The sequence below is a fragment of the Rhopalosiphum padi genome, chromosome 1, assembly GCF_020882245.1.
Source record: "Rhopalosiphum padi isolate XX-2018 chromosome 1, ASM2088224v1, whole genome shotgun sequence".
Classification (NCBI taxonomy): domain Eukaryota; kingdom Metazoa; phylum Arthropoda; class Insecta; order Hemiptera; family Aphididae; genus Rhopalosiphum; species Rhopalosiphum padi.
Genome location: NC_083597.1, coordinates 38263972 through 38287558, shown reverse-complemented (window position 1 = coordinate 38287558; position 23587 = coordinate 38263972). Strand labels below are relative to the sequence as shown.

Below are 23587 nucleotides of genomic sequence, written 5' to 3'. Positions count from 1 at the left end.
ATAGATATTTTAAATAAAATAATTTAAAATATTTAACAAAACCATAAAATAATACATTCCTCCATCCCAACTAAATTCGTCTAATTTTTATAAGATAATTTAGATTATGTATTATCTATAAATTTTGACCTTATCTGATATGATTTAATAAATACATTTTTAAATGTGATAAAAATTGGGCAGCGCAAGTCCTATATAGTAATGAAATACGCCACTGCAGTTACCTTTTGAGTAATATTTAGTAATAGTTCAACTGACACTATGTGAGATTATCACCACGGGAGCTTAACTGTCGACAAACTTTTTGGCATTATGCAATTTGGTTTAACGTTTAACTTCATGATAACTTCCAACATTCCAGTACCTAACATTTTTTTAAACCTTTTGGAACAATAAAAATGTTTTGAATGTTTTGATATTCAATTTCGGCTGGCCAAATGTACGCAATAATGACCGATTAAAGAAGATGACTAACGTAAATGTTTATAATGAGCGGCTGGACTGCAAGATAGAAACTTACTATAAAGTAATACAGATAAATTATAAGTCTTTTCGGCGGCTTTCAATAATCTACATAATGCCGCTAAATGCGCGTTGAACCTGATTTTCAGAGATAACGGAGGTCGGCTGAGCATATTATTATTAATTATTATCCGAATTTATGCTTGCTTTTCAAAAAAAAAAAAAAAAACAAATTACTAATTACTAATTAAGTAAGTATTATTACTATTATTATAGTAATCATATAATAAGCGGGTGGCCAATTTCACAGACGTGTAACAATCAGTTCTAATCTACTACGCGAGTTTCTCGTGTGTACATATTGTATCCCGTGTACGGCATACAATGAGGTTGTTACTTATTTGTGAAGTTATTATTATCATTATTGTTATTTTTATTGCAGCACACACTGCAGCAGTATTATTGTTGCAATAAAAATGTTTCGGTTGTTGCGTTTCAAATGTTCACAGCTACATAATATATGAAATAGGTACACGTACGAAATTCGAAAATAAATTATATGCGTTGTCGTGGAAAAAAATGGACAAAACACTCTGTATCTTAAAATAATTTTGATCTATGCGCAGTAAACGTAATAAATATAATATAAAATATCCGAATACACAACAAAGCGTCTCAAAAGAAATAACACGATGTATTATGCATGTATCGCATTGTACTTGAATGTAAACGGCCTGGCTTTTATTATTATTAGAAAAGAGAACGAATATACATATATATATAATATGTAGCCTGTGTGTGTGTGTGTGTGTGTGTGTACATATATATGAAGCAAATCTGAATAAGTTATAAAGTCGAGTACGGTTTTTTCTTCGGTTATATTCTAATTTCATTGCGCTTTTTGCTATATATATATATATATGAATGTGTGTGTGTGTGTGTACGACGAGTGTTGTGAGAAAATTAAATTTTTAAATTTTACTCGAAATATTCTGCGTGTTTGTCATAAATTTTATGTTAAAACGAACAATTATTTAGAATACAAGAAAAAAATGCATTTTTTAATAGTAAAATATTGTAATGTTTAAAAAAACAAGTATAGCTAAAACAATATTAATCACTTAAAACTTTTATGAAACATTTCTAATATCTGCATTATAATAGTATACATTTGTATTTACATTACATTTACATATTATTAAAATAATGACTTTTGGTATGATGTGGATGTTATAATACGTATTATTCCCACGCAGTGGCGTAATTTGGAATTGGTTCTGGGGTGGGATTAGGATATAAGTTTATACTATCGTTCTAGTGTGGCTATGCCCCCCCCCAATTGACCATTAAATCTCATAGATCACAATATTATATTAATTCATTATTATAAATTAATTAAAGGAGGTAAATGGTATAATAATGGTTTTCAAAGACAATAAAGTAACAATTAAATTAAGCTAAATATATTTTTCATAAATTATAATATTATTTCAATGTTTCACGTTTTTGTGATATATTTCATGCTTTTAACACTAATTTAGAGTCGTAAATCGTAGATTTATCAGTGTTATATTTTAACTATGAGTTGTACAATTCTCTTGTCATATATTGTAATTGATGTGCTAGGTATCGTAGTTTTATATTAGTAAAATCAAAAAAAAATCTCAACTATGATATTATATTAAGAGAACGCCATACCCGAATGTGTTGTCTCTGTCTTACTAACGTACATCATAACAAATTTTCGTTCAGTAGAATGCATTTTGTGACGTTACAAATTAAATATTAGAGTAAATTTACCTATAATAAAATTGAAAGGTAATATTATCTAGACAATGACATATGATTTTATTGATATTATCATTTTAAAGTGAATTATGAACATTTTAAAGTTGTAATATTTTACATAGCTATAACTCACTTTAAAATGATAATATCATTAAAAGCATATGTCATTGTCTAGATAATATTCTTACCTTTAAATTTTTTAATAGGTAAATTTACTCTAATATTAAAGCTAACGTCGTCACAAGATGTATTCTACTGAACGAAAATTTGTTATGATGTACGTTAGTAAGACAGAAACAACACATGCGGGTATGGTATGGCATCCATGAATTCTTATTTCTTATCTTAAAATCTTTTAAAACTTAGTGATTACGGGAATTTAATTATGGATATTCTAAAAAAAAGGGGTCTGGGGGGGGATATATCCCCATATCCCCCCCCCATAATTACGCCACTGTTCCCACGGTAAATATTATTATAATATTATTCTTACGACTTTATTTTTTATCCTGTGGGACAACTCAAAATAACAGGACAACCGACCGATCTAACAAAAAACATTCTTGATGTCCGTTATATGAATAGAATTCAGTTGTGGCCCACTTTGAATAGGAAAAATCCTTGTTTAATTATTTTTGTCCGACATGCGACAGTCTATATGAATATATATATATATATATTAATTATGGTATATGCATATAATTAATTGATTTATTTAGAGCTATAGACAAATGTTATATAGGCACATATAAACTAAAACATAATATAATATATTATTGTTGAAATATTGTCTACCGAAGAATTTACAGCGCGTTTTACGTTTTTTATTCTATTATATTATTTTTATATTGTAACTTCTTTGTTGAACATTTCGTTTTTCTTATCTCTCTCTAGTATCTATATATAATATAAAAAAATCTATTACTTTTTTGTAAGATATAGGAGTAGATTACTAAGGGAAACACAGCTTAAGGATTTTATTTCGTGGCAAGTATAAAATAAACGAATTTTTTGATCACCGCAATAGGCCACTAGGTAATAAGATTTTTGATTTTTGGATCAATAAAAACATATATAAAAAAAAAAATAGAACTTATTATTCTTAACAAATAAAATACTAGGATATCATTAAGCTTAACTAATTTATTTGTTATTTGTATTTTAATTATATTTTATACAATGTGTCAGTATTCAGTTTACCAGTTTTAAGGACATTATTATTGTTTTGTAAAAAGTCTTGAGTAGAGCGTAAAATGATAAAATTTCTGTATACATACATATACAAGTGTATAACCTACTGCACTTTTATAACAGATTGGTGACAGTGCTTAAACGTTAGAGAGATTTATTTATTTTTCTTAAAGCATATATTTTAACGTCAAATTCTAAAATAATATATATGATTTTAAGATGTTTTTAATAGGTGATTTGAGGTTTTATAGAATTCTCGGAAAAATGTAATTTATAATTTTTTTATTAACTATTTATGTTAACAAAATTTAAATAATTTAAATTTAAAGCTATACTTAAATCTACCTAACTTAACCTGATATTCTCATCTGTTTACGATAACAACTTAGTTTATATTATATCTAACACGAATTGGGTTCATTGGGTGGTTTTACACTTAATTACTATAATCTTCTTAGGCATTCGATATGATAGTAATTATATCAAGAAATTGTTGTTATATTATGATTATATTTTTTTCTGATTCCATAAGCACCGATAACATCGATTAACTTTCATATGATCATAACCAACCCAATACAATATTATTATAATATTACTAAATGATAGATGATCAATCAGTCACCTTAAAATATTATCAATCGAAGTCAATAACTCAACGTCACAGGCGTTATCATCCGAACATTATTCCTATTAATCGTAGTAGTGTCAAAAATATTATAAAATATTAATTTTTTACATAATTACATTTAGGTAGGCATCTTTATTAAAATAAACATACCAATACACAGGAAGATTAGACAAGCATGCTCATTCAATTTTTCTTCAATAATGCAGTTATTCAAAACATTTAAATATATTTGAAGACCGTATTTTCTAATTCTTAAGATTTTTTTTATTCTACCTACTCAAGGAATTTTCTATGGAATTTGGATATTCAAACTTCTTTTTTGCAAATAAGAACCTCCATTTTATAGTGAAAAGTATTTAACGAATACGTTTTCTGAACAAATTGACGTAACAAAATATAGTTCAAGCAAATTGTTTTTGAGTTATTTAACTTAGTATATTTAATAATAAGTTTGGAAGGTATGGTGTTTTTCAAATGGCCCAAGAATTGTAATAATAATTAATTACAAAATCAATCAATATTTATTAACTTATTATTTGTAAAAAATGGTATATGTATAATAAATACTAGATCCAATAATACATATAGTTTATATTTTTGTAGAACCACATTCAAGGACTATTATCCTTAATATGAACAGTTTAATAACTGAGAAACTACTTGTTCAAATTCTTAGCTAAGTGTTTTGGTACATCGACATTAAAAAAAAAAAATATTCACTAAATAATTTACTGTTAAAAAGAGCGGTTTCCATTAAAAAAACCAGATGTTTGTATCGTCACAGGATACTTCTTGATAATTAGTAAAAAAAAAACTCAAGAATTTAATTAAGTATATTAAAAATGCCAAAAATCAGAATTTGATTAAATTCATTATTAAATGAAAAAATAAAGGACGACTGATGAGCATGCTTAGAAAATCACTATGTATATAACTATTTGATTACGATATACGATTGAAAGGTGTGTAATATAAAGCAAAATATTGATAGTAATATCAATGATTCTTATTGGTATATTTTTTAAATATAAAACGAAATATTAAACAAAGATTAACTGAAATAAAATATTTATACGACATTTCGATTTTTTTCTGTTTGGCTAGAACACCCAGTGGTATTGCATATAATCTATATATAATATTATATGGATATTTGCATATATCCATTCAACCGTGCCTACGACAATTTTACAACTAAATTTCATCAGGAATAGGTACTTACCTTAATTCTTATTTAAATGTTTAAAGACAAATAAATTATTATATTATATTTATGAAAATAAAATTTTTTTTCTAATCTATTATTTCGGAAACAAATTATTATATAGGTACATACGGTTTGCAATTGTTTTACATATTTATAAAAGTATACCTACTTACATAATTCTAGGAAAAATAATTTTGCCTAAAAAAATATTTGTTCATTGTTCATTCGATGGTTTTCTCGGCTTTTGCCAATATTATTCTAAATATCCAACCACTAAATATATTTCTATATATACAAATACTATTAATATTATCGGACGACACGAACAATGGTTACACAAGGTGTATTATATATTTATATAATTATATATCATACCAAACCGATCACAGATTTTCGGTTCGAAGTCACCCTATATCAGCAGTCATTCAGTCTGGCTCGTCGTCCTTTTTCATAGGCAGTCATTCACCACATCGCTACACCACCCTTATTATTTGCAATAACAGCAGAACAACCTTTTGCTGACCTTGAAGAGTCGCCTCCCCGTTGCTGATGGGAATGACCTATGACGAATGGGTCGTGGTGATTGTTCTACTGCTGACTTTATTTTGGCCGTCGTTGATGCATCTAAACCATCACCGTCACTTCCGGTTGTCTCGTTCGGAACTATGTCGGTTATCGACGTATAATATCTCTAACTACGTATACACGAGAACCGTTTTTGTACCTGCGATTTTTCAAACGTCCGTTTTCCGCGAATCAGAGACAAATTCTAGAACTTCAAAATATTTCATTTTTGTATATTTTTTATTTATTTTTTAACCATCATAAAATTTTATGCAAACTATGCAATAGTTATTTTGGTATAAAAACTGTAATTTACCAATACGAGCGCATAATATATTATATCATTAGCCATTGACGCAACAGGAAATTTTTTTGTGACGGGAAGGGTAGTATATAGTAAATATTTTCTCTCATAATATTGTTCTATGATTTTTATCAATCAAAATTCTATTTTTATTTTTGCATCTTGATATGAATATTTACAAAAATTTTACACATTTTGTATTCAAGTTTTTATTTAACAATACATATTATAAATATGGCTGATAGGTATACCTATTAAATTGTATTATATCTGTTGATATAAATACTTGTGTAATGTAAGAATACTTTTTTTTAATGCGACAGTAATTCTATCTGTTACGTTTTAACACGACTAAACTACATGCAAAACTGGTTTTAATGAAATTTGGTACAGAGATAGCTTTAACCGCCTTTAACCCTGATAAAGGACATAGACATTTTTTTTAAATTAATCTAAGGAAATTCAAATAAATAATTACTCTATGTAATTTAAAGTAAACCGCCCGAATATAAATTTTATATTTGAAGTGGTAATATTATATATACTATAAGCATCGATCAGGAAGAATATTTAAGACTTTCTACTCCTAAGGGCGTGATAGAGCTAAAATTTGTATGGGAAGTAGTAATATTTTTAGTCTAATGTACTTGAAATTTGGTACTAATCCTTTTCGACACAATCAATGAAACGCGCTTAGTTCTAGCTAGCTCTCTTATATTTACCATAACAAAACTACTGATATGCAAGTAAAGTTGCGAAAATAGCTAGTTATTAATACAATGAATTCAATAATAAGTTCTATACTTACTAGCACTATTAGCATATTATGACTTCGTACCTTACATCGTTCGCCATGTCTTGATCGTTGCGTATAATAAATTCTCCGCGGATAATTTCTGTATGCTTAATAAAACGCTACGATTTTCTACTTGATTCATCACATATTCACATACATATTATATACATAATTGTTTTATTATATAAAACGCTCGTCACGTTCTTACGGATTTTTTTTTCATTTTTTTGAATAAAACAGAACTCGTGTCATATGATTTATTTTGCATGATACGATATTGCACATGATTAACGATGCTGAATAAATAAACGAGTTCTCGCGTGAATCCTGTGACATTGTTATTATTGTTGTATATAGTTTAACCGCGAACAGGGTACTTAATGAATAAAATATAATAAATTATCGCAACTCGCCCGGACGTGTATTTATTATTATTAAATACGTTTAGTTGTAGATGCAACCACCGTTACACGGAAACACATTTGGTAATCTGCAGCGTATGATTCATGTCGGTGGCTAGACGTGCGTATAAAAACAAAATATAAAATTACTATTATTAAATGCATTATTATTTTATAAAATATGATATAAAATGGCAATATAAATCAAAACAAAAATACGGTGCGTAACTACAAGTTACTGTTTTTATAAAATATTATGTATTAAACATTGTATACAACAACAACAACAACAAAAAATGTTAATAAAAATAAAAATAAATAACCTGTAAAATACCGGGAACGATACTATTATATAACAAATTATTATACTTCTAAATAGACAATTATAGGTACCTGTTTAATAAAAAATACATTTTTTATAACCGTATTACAAAGGGTTTGATCTATAAGAACAAATATTTTTGGTCAACACTTAAACATTTTAATAATGCAATGAACCGTTCGTTTCTTTTTTCGAGTTTGTTTCCTTAAACAACCATATTGCATTATCAAGTCTTGTATATTCTCACATACCATCATCACTTTAATAATTCAATATAGTTACATTTTCACCCCCTCGTAGCAACTGTTCAACGAAAAGGTATTGATTTTACATCGACGACTTCAATTTGTTTGTATATGTACCTATAACCTTTGTGTGGATAAGAAAATCTTTCCTAAACAGCATTTTGAATAGCTCGTTTTCCATTTATCTATTAGTATTCAGCTTCATTTTATAGTTTGCGCGGAGATATAGTTTTATAGAAAGCGAAGAAATCGATGATCGATTGCAAGTGCGGTGATGTCGGTTTTTTAAATGCATACAACATAATACAAGAATATATATATATATATATATATATATATACGATCATGTATATATGATTTATTGCCTCATCAGTATACTATATGATATACGCATCACGTCCGGATTTTCAATAGATTCTACGCACTATATAGATACTGTATAATATATGGGTAATTCAGGTACTTGTTTGATTTGTAAAAGCCGCGATTCTGATGTATGAAATTTGAATATTTTTTGAGCTAAAATATAATGAAACGTCTATAATCATACGAAACGACCGAAAGCTTTTAAAATATTCACAAAAATTACGCGTATACCATCACTTATGTGCATAACGAAACACACATTGTCTGCAACAATGCCGTGACGAAATCTTTCCGCGAGTTTTTTCAAGTCCGCCGTATAACATTTGTCGCACGTCATTATATAGACAGATAGATACAGCCCAAATATTCGGCTATTTCGCGAACTGCGGTAAATACCTAACGCTCGTGATTGTAAAATGTGTATACGTTTTATCTTTTTTTTCCTCCGGTTATGGATTCGTGAAATGTTTGTAATTTTTCGTTTCTTCACCGCGTCGTACACATAATATATAATATCGAGCGGCGAGGCGTCGTCTGTACATCGTGACTCGGTCATTTTTATTGCTCTGCAGTGTATCGGATGATATTTTGGTACAATATTAATAGTAGGTACTGCTGTTGCAGTATTAATACGCGCGAGAGATATGTGAAAAAAAAAAGAAAAGAAACGTCCGGCCGTTCGATTATTTCAGTCGATTTCGGCGGTCGCGGCTGTGCAGTTCGTGACGAAACGATAATATACGTATACGCGTATATAATACTATACGTATATTATAATTTATAATAATCTCCAGAGCCGGAGTGAAAATCACGATCGGTCGCGGCGAGTTTACCATAAACAAAAAAACCAAACTTCGTCCAATACCATTGCCTCGTGGATTATTTTGGGGTAACCTATAGGTGTAACGCGTCGACAGCGCGCGCATTATTGTGGTCACCGCGTAATATACTTTATACGACCGAATTAAAATAAATAAACTAAATAACCGTTTAGAAAAAATCGTCATCGCTACACCACCAAAGACAAATTCTACTCTCGTATATTATTATAATATAATATATACATACGTAGTGTTTTATATAGTACGCCGCGAGTTGTGTACAACGGACATTATCATGTAAATCCACAACCGTAAAAACTGTATAATATTATCACTGATATATTATACGATGTACCTACCTACGCGGCAATCCGTCGTTTTTCAATGTATTATAATTTGATATACATTGTAAGGTGCGCTTTATTATGTATATGTACTGTATATAAATATGTATATATTACGATAGCACCTATACGGTGAGCGAACAGAAAATCGTCGTTTTATGGTCAGAGTTGTTGTACTGAAATCGATAGCGCGAGAACGGTTTTTATAATTCGGTTTTTGTTTCTAGTACCTAAGAATAGCGAAAAAAAAAATTATTAAATCGTCTTTGTTCGCTTTAAGTGCGATGAAAACGATTGTTGACATTATTATTTGAAACATGAGTGAAACATTTCAATTATTTTTCAAACAGTTACGTTATGTCAGTACACGGTCGGTTTGTTCCTACCAAATACAGTTAAAACTATAAAAAAAAAATATATATATAATATATATGAGTATATATACCCATATAAGGCCATATATATACTATAATATAATGACGATTGTAGTGATGGGAATTTTTGTTTACTTTTTAAACGGTCGAAACTTAATACGACGTTTAGGAGGCGGACTTTTAGACAACATCTTCTAATTTCGACGGATCTTGGAAAAATGTTGTGTATCGCTATAAAGTATAAATATAGTAAAATCATTCACAATCATTTCCAATGCAATTCAATCAAAGTCACTCGTTATAACTTAAGAAAAAACATTTTTTTTATATACTCGGTAGGTATCTACCGGAATCAATCACCGATTCTCAAACGACGTTATGTATATATAATAATAATATATTTATTTATTGCTAGTAAAACAAATGTGCACAAAGTATAATGGATGAATATAATATGAAGTTACTAGCTTTGCTCTACACTAAGGTATACCTCTTATCGTAGAGCAAGAATACTTATCTAGATGTTATTTAAGTATAAGGAAGAAATATGCAATAAATAAACTAAAAAGTAAATTTAAAATTAAGAATACAATTTAAAAAGAAAAAATTCACAATGAGATTGATATAGAAAGGATCCAATAAGAACTTAAGAGTATAGTAACAATCATAATTATATGAAATATCATTTAGCAATATTGAATATTTAGGATTTTTAATAAATAAGCTATTTAATAAATGTTTTTCAGTATAACTTTTCATAAATAATAGTTTTGAACAATAGAGTAATTTCTACAGATTATCACAAAACCAATTCTTTAGTTTGTATTTAAATTGCAAATAATTTGAACACTCATATTTCATCTGGGATGATCTCTAATGTCTTTAGACCAACTTGAATAAATATATTAGATGCTTTGTTGGTGTTAGTAAATGGAATTTCGAGATGTTTTTTTCCTAAGATAATGAGGATTGTTTTTAATTTTAAATGCTTTAGTTTTGTAAATAAAACATATCGATTTCTTTTTGTATAGTTTTTCAATATTAAATATAGAACGAAATATTCCACTCATTTCGTCCAAACAATAAAAAATTAATATGATTTCTGTTAGTAATTTAAAACACCTAATTTAATTTGTTCCTTACATACATGGAATAAAGAAGGAGAAATACAATTTATCTGAAAAACATCAGTAGTCTCTAAAAAAAAATATACACCGTATAAAAGGCACACGGTTTAACCAATATATATATGCGTTCAAACACAATATCATATTTCATATTATAATATTATAGGATATTGGCGGCGTGTATAATACGTTTCCATAGACAGTTTAGACAGAAAAACACGATTTCAATTCGACCCACAGTCTTCGAAAATTTACCCGCATTCTACCTATACAATTTACTTAATAATTAATCTGACTTTTTAAATGTTTTACGGAAATTAGTAATTACTCTATAGTTTCAAAATATTTACGTAACAATCAATCATAGTCGAGTATTATAGTGGTAAGTGGTATAATAAAACAAAAATGCATTGTACGTAATATGCTATTTTATAATATCGTACATAATATAGGCGTACGTTATTGTAGTCAAATCTGCCGTTTCGTTTGTTTCCGCGATGAGCATCATAAACAAAAGCCATTAAATTACCATGTATACGCGGCGGTCGTGTGATTACATTTTTCCGTGTTTGCTATATAGTTTCCCGCGATCGTTTTTATTGTAAAAACTCGTCGAGGCGGTACACGCGGTGTTTACACAAATGTTTCCTGCGTGCGATATTTCGGATAAAATATACAAACGCGAAACAGAAATAACCCAAAGATCGAACGTAACGTCACGCGCTCATATATAGTATAGCTGCTATTCCCGCGTACACTATATTATAATATGATGTACACATTTATTGTACTGGAAAACGTACAAGATGGAATTTTAGATGGACTCGCAAACGCCTGGAGTGTTCTGAGATGTTAAGAGTTTGTTTCTTGCTTGGATTTCGTATGCTAGAAAAATTATTCATAATGTATTCGCATTTGATATTACACATAAATAAAGTCATTGAACTGCAAATGCGTTTAAAAATGTTTATCGAATTGTGCAGAAGTATCGACAAAAATCTAAGCCGTAGGTTGTGGTATCTCGATATCGTATGAGTGCGTTCGATCTAAACGCATCACGTATAGGCCGTTTAGCACTCTGTTCTGAAGGATGATTTCAAAGGATCGGATGTTTTTATCGATAAGACGTGTACGCTATCAAACCTACAACGGAACATCCTTAAAAATCCGTCCGGTATCCGGTTTGAACCGTATACACCGTCGTAATAATTACGACTCGCGAGTCGCGATCGCTTATTATTGCATCCCCACGCCGCGACGATAATCACGTAATCGCTCGACATTTCTTCGCGGTAAATGCGCGAAAAAACCCGCGAACGCCGAAAACAAAAGACTCCCGCTGAACCCGATGCCCCGCAAAAGCCACTGCCCTACCGCGATGGTATACGTCCACCGATTCCGCGGCGAGTACATCGCCCGTAAAATGATATTTATTTTCATAATAATTATCAGTATTTTTCAAAACTCCGGCGCTCTAACGGCATATTAATCACAATTTCGAATTTATCATGCCGCACCGTGGACCGCGCATTTGGTATATAATTATTTCCATCGCTACTGCAGGTGGTGGCGGTGGTGGTGGTGGTGGCTGGTCGGGGAAGAGCAGAGGGAGGAGTGCGTTTCGCGAGCGCGGACCACCGTCGCCGCCGCCGCGTTTTTATCGTGCCGTTTATTGTCGTGTCGTCGCGCGGTCGTCGTACGCGCGCGCCGCGCCCGCTGCGGCGAAACGAGCGATGAGCCGGCGAACGAGCGATCGAGCGAGCGTTCGAGCGCACCACCGACACAAAGCGGCTTTTGTTGCGTCGCCGGGTTCGACGACCTCGCTGCGGCGGCGGCTGCGGCCGCCGCGTTCGGCCGTCGTCGGAATCGGCACCGAACGGAGTCGTCGTCGGCGGCCGTTGCCGCGTGGTACACGCGCGCATTTCTCCGCGAGTTCGTTGACCCGGGCCGGCCGCCGCACGCGCAACCCGCGCACGCACGCGCGCACCAGCGCGCTCGGTCGCCGGCACACAGGTAAAACGGCGGGTAAGCGCGCGCGCGCTATCGATTTCACGACATTTCGGGAGGTTTTTCTTTTTTCGGGTTTTCGCGTTTTTCACTTACGCCACCCGCCGCCGTATCGCCCCGCGTGTAATAATATTATAATATTATGTGTTCCACGCACTCGCCACGCGCTACGCGAAATTCGACGGTCGCCCGAGCACCACCACTGCTGCTATACATATTATAAATGCATTTTATTCGCGAAAAATTGCGTACGAGCAATACGGTTTCCGTCCACAAGAGGTTAAGTTCCGATAATATAATAATTGGACACGATATCATCACACATTACAATAACAATATAATGATAAAATGCGGTACCATCGTATTATGTAGCGGGCGACACGATGAAACGTGAACGTCGTATATTGTTATTATTGTGAGGTACACGAAAATTGACTGGCTGTTCGTTCGACGGCACAACTGTTACTAAAATAATAATATATTGCGAGTATCGACGCTATCCTCGTTAAGAAAAAAAAAACGACTTATGTAACAAATGTAAACGACGGCATATCGGGTATAATAATATAATATATGTAGGTACCTAATATTAAATCGTACGTCGTCTGCGGATGGGTTCGAAGATTATCGGGTTTAAAAATGCAGTCTTATTTCGCGACCTATACGATGATGGCTATATTATCACCTTGACCGACGTCGTTATTACGGTTAAATTTTTAAGGAGAAAAGTCAGAATTTTTTCTAGGATTTTTCCGACGTCCTATCTGCCGGTATACAGATATATTCAGTGGCGCCGAAGTAGTTCAAAAATACTCGGCGAACAAGATAAAATAATTTAATGTCCCAAATACCCTTAAAAAACTTCAAACAGACCCGTGGGGTGCAAAGCCCCCCATACCCCCTTTAAATCAGATATATATTTTCTAAAGATAATAGTAAATAAATAGTTTGAAAACAATAAAATAACACTTTGATATTATAATATATCATATGTTATTATATCGTAAAGTACGATATTGCAGTTAATCTAAAATTATATTTATATAATACATGCTGTGGTAGAAATAATGTACCTACGCGAAGTACGAAAGACCGACGCCGTGCAGTTCATAGACCGTGGAAAATTTTTAGATTATAATATAATATCTCTGATCGCACATTAATTCTCTCATTATACCTTCCCAAGCGTTATATCTATGATCAAACACGAATTATATTTTAGTGTAATATATAATCATACGATATTTTGGAAATCGTGAGCGTTGCTCTCATAAGTGTCGCATTAAAACGTTTTTTTTCTTTTTTGTAAAAATGTAATCAAAACGCGTACAAAATGTTATATGCGAGTGTAATATTATTATATCTGAGAATAAGAACGGCATAATATCGTAGTAATTGATTTTTAATATCGTAGTCCAACACGTGTCGACATCTGCTTCTCCGATATTGCGCCGTATGTGATGACCCCATAACACGCGTATTATATTAATAGTTATTGTTATCGTTTAAAACGGTTTTCATCTCCGTTCATCTTAATTCGTGATGCAGAGTAAATGATTCAACGCGTGTTTCAAACGATGCACATATTATCATATTGACTACGCTCGAGATCTTGATAAAAAAATATAAGTTTCAATCGAAAATATGCTAATATATAATATCTACTAATGGGATTAATCAAATTCCGTAGGGACGTGGGTAGGCGAATAGAGCTTAAGCAAACAATTTACCATAATTTATAGAATTTTGGGGATATACACCTCCCACCACCATTTTAATGCTTAACACGTTTAATGGTATTGTAGCTGTATTCCTTTATGTATTAGCTTAAACAAGTTCTGTAATATAACTTGTATTGATACACGAATTAACCAATAAACGCTAAATGTAACGCTGTTCTGGTCGCGTTTGACTAACCATTAACTAATCAGTTAAAAAAAAGAGAGAGATTAATACTATTTTCATTTTAAAATAATATATAATAATACATTAGTACTTACACAGCTTTTTTTCGTTTTATTTTGTAAGTATAAATCTTGACATTAATATTTATATTTATAACATCATTTTATTTTATTACACAATGCAAGAAGTCGATTTAAATACATTTATTTTGATGAGTACTATGAAGTCTATAATAGAATAATAATAATAATAATAATAGTTGTAAAAGAAAAAAATTAAAATCGTCTACATTTAAAATTTGTTACAGTATTATAAATATTTTTTAAATATCACAAAATAATTGATTTATTCAGATAAATCAATAGTGTTTTTGTTCTGAACAGTTTTCACAAAATGCCTTAAGACCAGTTAATCTTATCTTAACTATTTAAAAAATACTTTAACAGTCCTTCGTGATAAAATGATAAAACCCGGTGTTTTAGTTTATTTTTTAATTCTATAAAAATGATTACTTATTTATGTTATTAAATTATTTGTGATCTTCCTATAACCACGATTATAAATATTTATCCAAAATATTTCATTTAAAACGCTTTCCAACCCTGACTGCATGTTTGCAGTACCTATTTCGTGCAGCGTTCTGTCCAAAATCCGAGAAAAGCGCGTGAGGCGTTACAACGATCGGTTTTCAACAGACCGATTCGGTCGGCGGTTTCTCATGAGCGCAAGGAAAATTGATTTATATATATATAATATATATACGTTAAAATCTTCAAAAAACGTGGAAGTAACCCAATATCAAGGTGGAACGGTTTAAACGGCGCGGTTAACCGAATTCTGTAAATTCACCATTCAACGACTGCTGCAGCTCTTCCGATGCGAATACGATTTATCACTGCTTATTATAAAAGCACGCAGGATTAACCACGGTCCTTATTCGTAATCGGCTGGGACGCCAATCGAAGCGAGACGATATTTTAATGTTCGCAGCGGGTCGCTGTTGCGATATCATTATTACATTGTCGTCCGGATTTCTGTTTAGTTTCAATCTGCGTATACAGACGCAGTGTGATAGTATATACTTACGCGTATTATTATCGAATCATTGTGCGGTACGTTCTAACGAATTTACCTGCGATCGACGTAAATACGATACGTTTTTATGGTGTTGTGTGTGTGGGGGGGGGAACTTTTAGCGTTACACCACCATCGATATTGTAGTGCATACTAATTATAATACCTCGATTCAACATAATATTACATTATTTATGTTCCAATATTGTTCAGCGGACGACAATTATACATTTTATGTATTATATAATAAATGATCGTTAAGCGCGCACGTTTTTGTATTTCGTTATAAAATATTATTATTAATGTTATACGCCGTCGTCAGTATATAATATTGGCAAATGAAGAGCCTAGCGTTTTCACGCGGAAATCTATACATACATATATTATAATAATTTGATCGCGGACCGGTCGGCTATTAATAAATGTATATTGTATTGTATAGGTGCGAGTGTATGCGGGATGCAAATCGCCGGAAGTATATGAAGTATCCATGCCACAGCACATCATCGCCATATATATATATGGACCTATAAACTTCGACGGCCAATTCATTATTATGTACACTATTATCGCAAAAATACTCGATCGTATGTATTGTTATAATGATATTGTATTTAGTGGATATTCGCGCATTGATCATATAAGTATATACGGTCGAGTAACCGCAATAATGTATCGTGTTCGTTTGTAAATGTGCGTGTCTGCGCGATGGAAAATCCTAGACGACGTAAGTGTAAAATTATTCAACGGTATATTAATTTTCGTCCGAACAAAGCAGCGGCTTATGATCCGGAAAAACAACGCCGGCGAAACAATGGCGCATATTATTACCAACGCGTTCCCGTGTTCTTGTAGTGCATTTGCGGCGGACTTTTCAAACGAACGATACTATATGGACTACGACCAATGCGATATAATATTGTACATAATATCATATAATAATATACATTATTAAAGAGTTACAGTGCAGTGGCGTGCCGACGAAGGGTATTTTTGAGACACTTATTTACCTCGAGTCTAAAACGGACGGGCGTGGTGTGATAAATGTTAAAAACATGCGTAATAAAATATAACAATGTTGTTTTTCAGCTGTAAAAAAAATAATATATATTCATATAGGCTCATAAGGACATAAAAATCCATATCTTGCAGGGCAGTGGGTCTTTAATTCTGTGTGTTGCTCAGCGCGCTTAGGAATTATCGTTCAGCATTGTTACATTATATAGACATGGACTATACCTATGTACATCTGCACGTATATAGGTATAGTATGCCTGCTATTACTATCGAGTTTTTCCTCGTGTAATATTATGCATCGCTGCAGCTGCATGCGCAGAGACTATACGCGCGCATTGTGGTAATAATCGTACGAATATTAACATTATCATCGTCATCGTCGTCGTCATCATCGTCATCATTATCATCATCATTATATTATATTTCGGCGGTCGTGCTGCAGCGTCCGGCGGACGCGCGTGAAGAGATTTCCACGGGTGGCGCGCACACACTTTCGAAAACGCATTCGTCGGTGGCGGCGGCTGCGGCGGGGCGGTGTAGGCCGCTGCCGCGTGCGTTGCCTTCAGGAAATATTTGGAGGTCGACGACCCCGGCGCGATAAAACGAGCTCCGCGTGCGTCGCCGTCGGAACGCGATGCAACTATAATAATACAGGCCGCCGCACAGTAGCTGTCTCGGTGGAAAGAGGCGAAATAACTCGATTGTGCGGCGGGTGGGTAGTGGTTGAGTAGTGTTGGGGTGGTAGGGGGAGGGGAGGTTGATGGGAGGTTGTCGAATTTTTTATTTTTCGATTACTCTTTTCGGATCAGGTGGGACGGTTGACGCGGGGAGGGGGCGCGGTAAATCATAAAGGTATATAATTTGACGAATCTATATATATATATATATAATAGTGCAGTGTACTCGCATAGAAACGCGAAGAACGTACTTACAACTGAATTGCACTCTCGTCGTATAATACCGTGTTATTGGTATATACTGTACAATGTCATATTATAATAACCTAACCTCTATACCAATCGCGAGAATATAATATAGTTAATGCTAATAATGCTATTATAATATTATTTATTGGTCCCGGGAAAACATTGCATAAAATAAGCTAGTCAAAAGTTTGAAACTATATTATACATTAAACAATACCTTTAAAAAAGAAAGAAAAAAAATAACGTTACTTAATATTTAAAATACTAATACTATATATGATTCTAATTACCAAAAAAAAAAAACATTAAAAGACGCTTATATTCTTAAAAATTGTAAGAACGTAAAGACTTTAAAGCCATTAGCCAATTAAATTTTATAAAATTAAATATATTAAGCAATTAATGTGCTAAAATATTTACCAGCACCTAACTATCATTATTATAACCAATATATTATATTGTTTTTAATATAATCGAACGTGTCTCGTCGTTGTACATTTCGCATCTTATTAAAATATTATTGGTAGAGACAGCATGTATCGGCCACTCCATCACTGCAGCACTTGCATGTCTCGTTACGCATATTACCATAATATATATTTTAACGTGTAGGTTATTATACATATTATTTCGTTTACACGTCACGACGTTATGAATAAACATATATATATAATAATATTTTTTACCCAAAGCGCTTGCAGTAGTGCAATGTGAATAATAGTAAACGCGTCCGGGGCGAAAAAAATATACATAAAAACAGGTTTCTCGCAACAGTTGGGACAGGTTTTTATGAGCAAAAAATTTAAATTTTATCGTCCAATTGTGAAAACGTCACGAAACTGATCGGCGCTAATGTGACGTGTGAATGACGAGTATATTTATAGGCAAAGTAAAAAATAACAGCTAGTACCTGTTTAATACTCCTATACTTTTTATTTAATAGATCCTAAATATCAACTCGAGATGAACATGGTAAAAAAAAAAACAAATCGATATAGTGTGTTTCACCAAACACGCTCATTCATATTTGATCCTTTAATAATACATATACTTATTCAAATTCTCATTTTTGAAATTTTCAAGTATATTTTATGAATTCATTTTCAAATATTTAGATTATTTAATACTATTTAAGAAGTAGCATGTAACACTTGCAATATAAACTTCTATTTTTTCAAATAAGAACCAAATCAACCCTGTTTTACTATAAATGCTTAATGATGAACAGGAAAATTGGGTGCTTCTCATTTAAAAATAAGAAGTTTTATATATGACACTGATTAAGTGATATAAAAATATGAATATTTAAAAATTGCATCCTTAAATAATATTTATTATTAAAGGGAAAAAAATATGAGTGAGCCAGTTTGATGAATCACCCAGTATTGCCACTATTGAGTATATAATATATAATATATTATGTGGACATAATATATGACAGAGACGAAGTACTTACTCGTTTATAAGTTTAATTTATTTTTTATTTCACACCATATAATTTTTTTTTACAAAATACTTGTAAAAAATAAAAATAAATATAGATACCTACGAAATTGTATACATAAAATAGTACTACTCTTGCTGCCGAAAAGTATAGATAAATAAATAATATCACTGCACAGTATGTATATAAAATACAGTTAATTATACTATGCCAATCGTATATTATTAGACAGGAATTTGATTGTTTCCCTATCAGCTATTGATGCAAAATGGTTTATTTTGAAACTTTTCTAATCGTCACTGTGATGCGTGGATAAATAGGTTAATGTATGTAAAATATTTAAATAACTATGCACACAGAATGTACTTGGTTTTTAATCAACTGTTATTAAAAACCGGAGCTGTACTTTTCTATGATATTAAACCGTTATACACACATATATTGACATTATAATTATTGAGGTATGATAAATCTATTTATTTATAGCTGTACAAAATTGTGTGCATTTAAAAATGCAAAAATCATATTTGAATATAATAATATACATTTATTATGTATGTTTATATTTATATATATTTTGTATAAGCACCTCTACTAATAAAATGACTTGTAATAATATACCTGATAAGGAAGACGAAAATTAAAATACGAACAATAAAGTTAAATTCAACAGATCATTTTCGGTTGGTATATTCCTTTTACCGGCATTGCGTCCTGCATTGTAAGACCCTGTTTCATTGGTACATATTTTAACTATTTTAGACTCATAATTTTCCGTGTACAGAGACTTATTTTGCAATAAGTTTGATCACTTTGATGTCTTCAATATTACATTTTATTCAGGAATGTAATAACAACAGCACGTCTCTGTAACAATAATAATAAACGTTAGCAGGAACGGCTTTCGGTGTAATTATCTATAAAATTACTTTTGGCTTTGGGAACCCTAAAGTCACGAAGAAGATTACTCGAACGTTATAATTACAAAACGGATAATTTTTTTCTTCAACTTTTACCGAGGAATACTTCAATGATTCGTTAATTAAAAAAAATCTTCAAAATGTTTTTATACGAATATTATGACTTACAAGGTTACACACTGGCTATAACTTATAGGCTATAGTTATAGCCTATTATGGTATATGGATATATATATATATATTTATATATATACGCACATATACAACTATCGGGGTATATACTTAGTACTTAAGATATTTTAGTTTCGATTCTTGTATAATAGTCGTGAAATATAAATTAGAAAACACGATATTATATATATATATATATGTACTTACTAAAATATTCTCTCATGACTGAAATCATTCTAGTTGCGATGGCCCTACAGTGGTTTATTTTTCCAACAATGCCTTCATGGTCTGTCGAACAAGTTGAAAAATAACTGTACACGGCCGGTACATGGTTTTCACATATAGGTAGGTACACGGAGTAGATTTTTTACACGGGAACAAAGGAACGAAATTCACGTGTATAATAAAAACACATAGCTACGTTGTAATTGAATAGAAAATTACTGAAATATAAATACGATTTCTCAATTATGTATGGTTTTAAAGGAGGAAAAAAATAAATAGACTAACGTATTTTGGTTATATCTAATCTATACCAATAAAATATATATTTATATTTAGTTGAAAACATTTATCAGTTTGTAATATTATTCTTCTAACAGCTTTATGCTTTCACAATTACATAAATTTCAAAACGTATATTATATCAATCATACGTTTTCCATCACTAATGTTTTTTTTTATAATATTATATTTAATATATACATGTATACTTTTTATAACTGTTAAAACATTTTAATATGTATTGTAAACAAAATGATGCACTTTGATAAAAACCAAATGATGATAAAAAAAACCATTATATTAAAAAAGACAGTCGGATGTTTGCATTCGCCAATATATATAATAATAAAAAATACACGGCATGTAGCAATTTTTTGCGTTTAACGTCAAAATAATAGATAATATAACGTCCGCGCAATTTTGCATATATTGCAGTAGAAAATATGATAATATTATGTCGGATAAGATTAAACATAAAACATTTGTTCAGACTTTCAGTGACCAGAGACCGGATACACAGTGACTATATACACGTGCACATAAAACCTATTATTAAAATATATTATTATAATATATTATCAACGTGCATCACGTAAAACGTATATTATAATATTCATACTTTTATCAGAGTTTCGGTCGTCTTAATTTGCATAAGTATGGAAATTCGTGACGGACGTACATCTGTCATTCGTTGTCACAATCGTTTTTTTTTATTTGTCCCCTTTTCGCTTATCTTGAAATAAAAATATTAAGCTCCATTTTGAATAATTTAAACAATATAGTACGATGTACACATGCCTAAAGCTTTTCGCGCACGATCTACCGTAAGAAATAATATATCGGACCCGTATATTCAGTTTTGATTTTTGTCATCCACATTATTTAAATTTATTTTATAACAACAATAGCAGCAGGAGCAGCAACTGTCGCACCGTGTACACGTTGTGTGAACGGTGCAAACCGCGTACAACATATTTACATATAAACTATTCATTTTATACCAATCAAAATTGATACAGGCAGGTTTAAAAAAAAATTTATGGTCATACATTTTCATCTGTTAATTTACTAATTTACTGGAACAATTACATATATATACATATATTATATATGTATACTGTATAGTCACATCGTAGTATTGCAAATAATATATTTTTATTATACATATTATATTATTGTCTTATCGGGCGTGGCACACTGGCACATCATTCCGACCAGACTGTACATATTATTATATACTTTTATCATTGTGAATTCATCGTAGGTGTGTAATATTATATGTTTTCGGTCATTTCGGATAAACGGATGATTGATTGTCAACGACCAAAGATGATATTTCAAACACGAATTGATTTATTAACATCAGACGAACGACATAATATAATTTACAGACTAACTGACTACCGAGTACAGACAAAGGTACAGTGTCTCACAATGTGTGTATCCTCGTACACGTGTCAGTCCACTCATAATAATATTATACTCATATATTCCTCTATCCGGTTCCTGTGTATAATAACCGTCGCTGCAGTTCTCCAGTACCGTAATCATTTTTTTGAATCTTATTTCAAAAAATGTTAATGGAAGAAAAATTACCAATGGAGACGAACACGGTATTGAGATACTAACCATACCGCAGTATAATATATCGTTTTCTATTTGAGAATATTTTACTCATCGATTCAGAAAGTTCAATTTAAACGCAATAATATAATGATAGTCGATGTTTAACGTACCTATACATATTATTATCAGTTGTTAGTTAATAAACTTAAATATTGACGATTGGCATAATTTTAATTATAATATTTACTCTAGGAGCATAAAATAATGACTTTTACGAACGTTTCCTTTAATAATTCCATCATAAAACACTTTTGTAGTTGAATTTTTATGCGGACGAGTTATCTTCGTTTTAAAGTGTAACTTAAAATGAAATATTATTCTACATGCTAGTTTAAGACATTGTTTACGGTATATAATGTATATATTTATAGAATATAGATAATACCTGACAATATTTACAAGTCAATGTCCAAAATTCTATACTCGGACTTGAATATCAAATGGAAAAAGTATGTTAATAAAGATAAACCATACGTCATGTGGTCTGTATATTATTATTGCCGGGTATAAGTCCATATTTATACATAATACACAGTTTAATCAATATATCATATCTATATAATGGGCATAGATTATAACTCTTCTTCTCGGCTATATACTCGTATTTGTTTTCGCTATAGGTAAATAATAGTTTATACTTTATATACTTAAATAAAAACTATTTGGAATGTATTTACAATAATGGCTTAATAACTATTCAAGTCTATTATAGATTATATTATGTAAATAATATGTTATAATAGTTTTAGATTTAAATAAACGCGTTTCCGGTCACACTATTTTTAATTATGAATGGATACAGGTCTAATATTTATTTTGTTACTTCAACAACTTAGTAGTTTGTTACCACACATAGTCATTTATTCAAACTTCTAAAATAATAATATTTTTTTAATAGCATACAAGTAATCATTTGGCGGTTCTGGCCGTACCTATGTGTACAATTTGTATTGTACCTATACTTGTATATTATATTATTATACTATACTATCTAGTGGAATTTGAACTATATAACTTTTAGGTAGCGTATTCGCAGTAATCAGAATTGGT

At 31.2% G+C, this 23587-nt stretch overlaps 1 long non-coding RNA gene across 1 annotated transcript; it reads right to left on the bottom strand.

Annotated features, from left to right (window-relative positions):
- Positions 1–19842: 19842 nt before the first annotated feature.
- On the bottom strand, positions 19843–20867 carry LOC132918446 (uncharacterized). The gene is made up of 2 exons (XR_009660499.1): positions 20615–20867; positions 19843–20183 (listed from the first exon to the last, which is right to left on the bottom strand). It is a non-coding gene; the product is annotated as an uncharacterized LOC132918446 (long non-coding RNA).
- Between the last annotated feature and the right edge of the window lie 2720 nt (positions 20868–23587).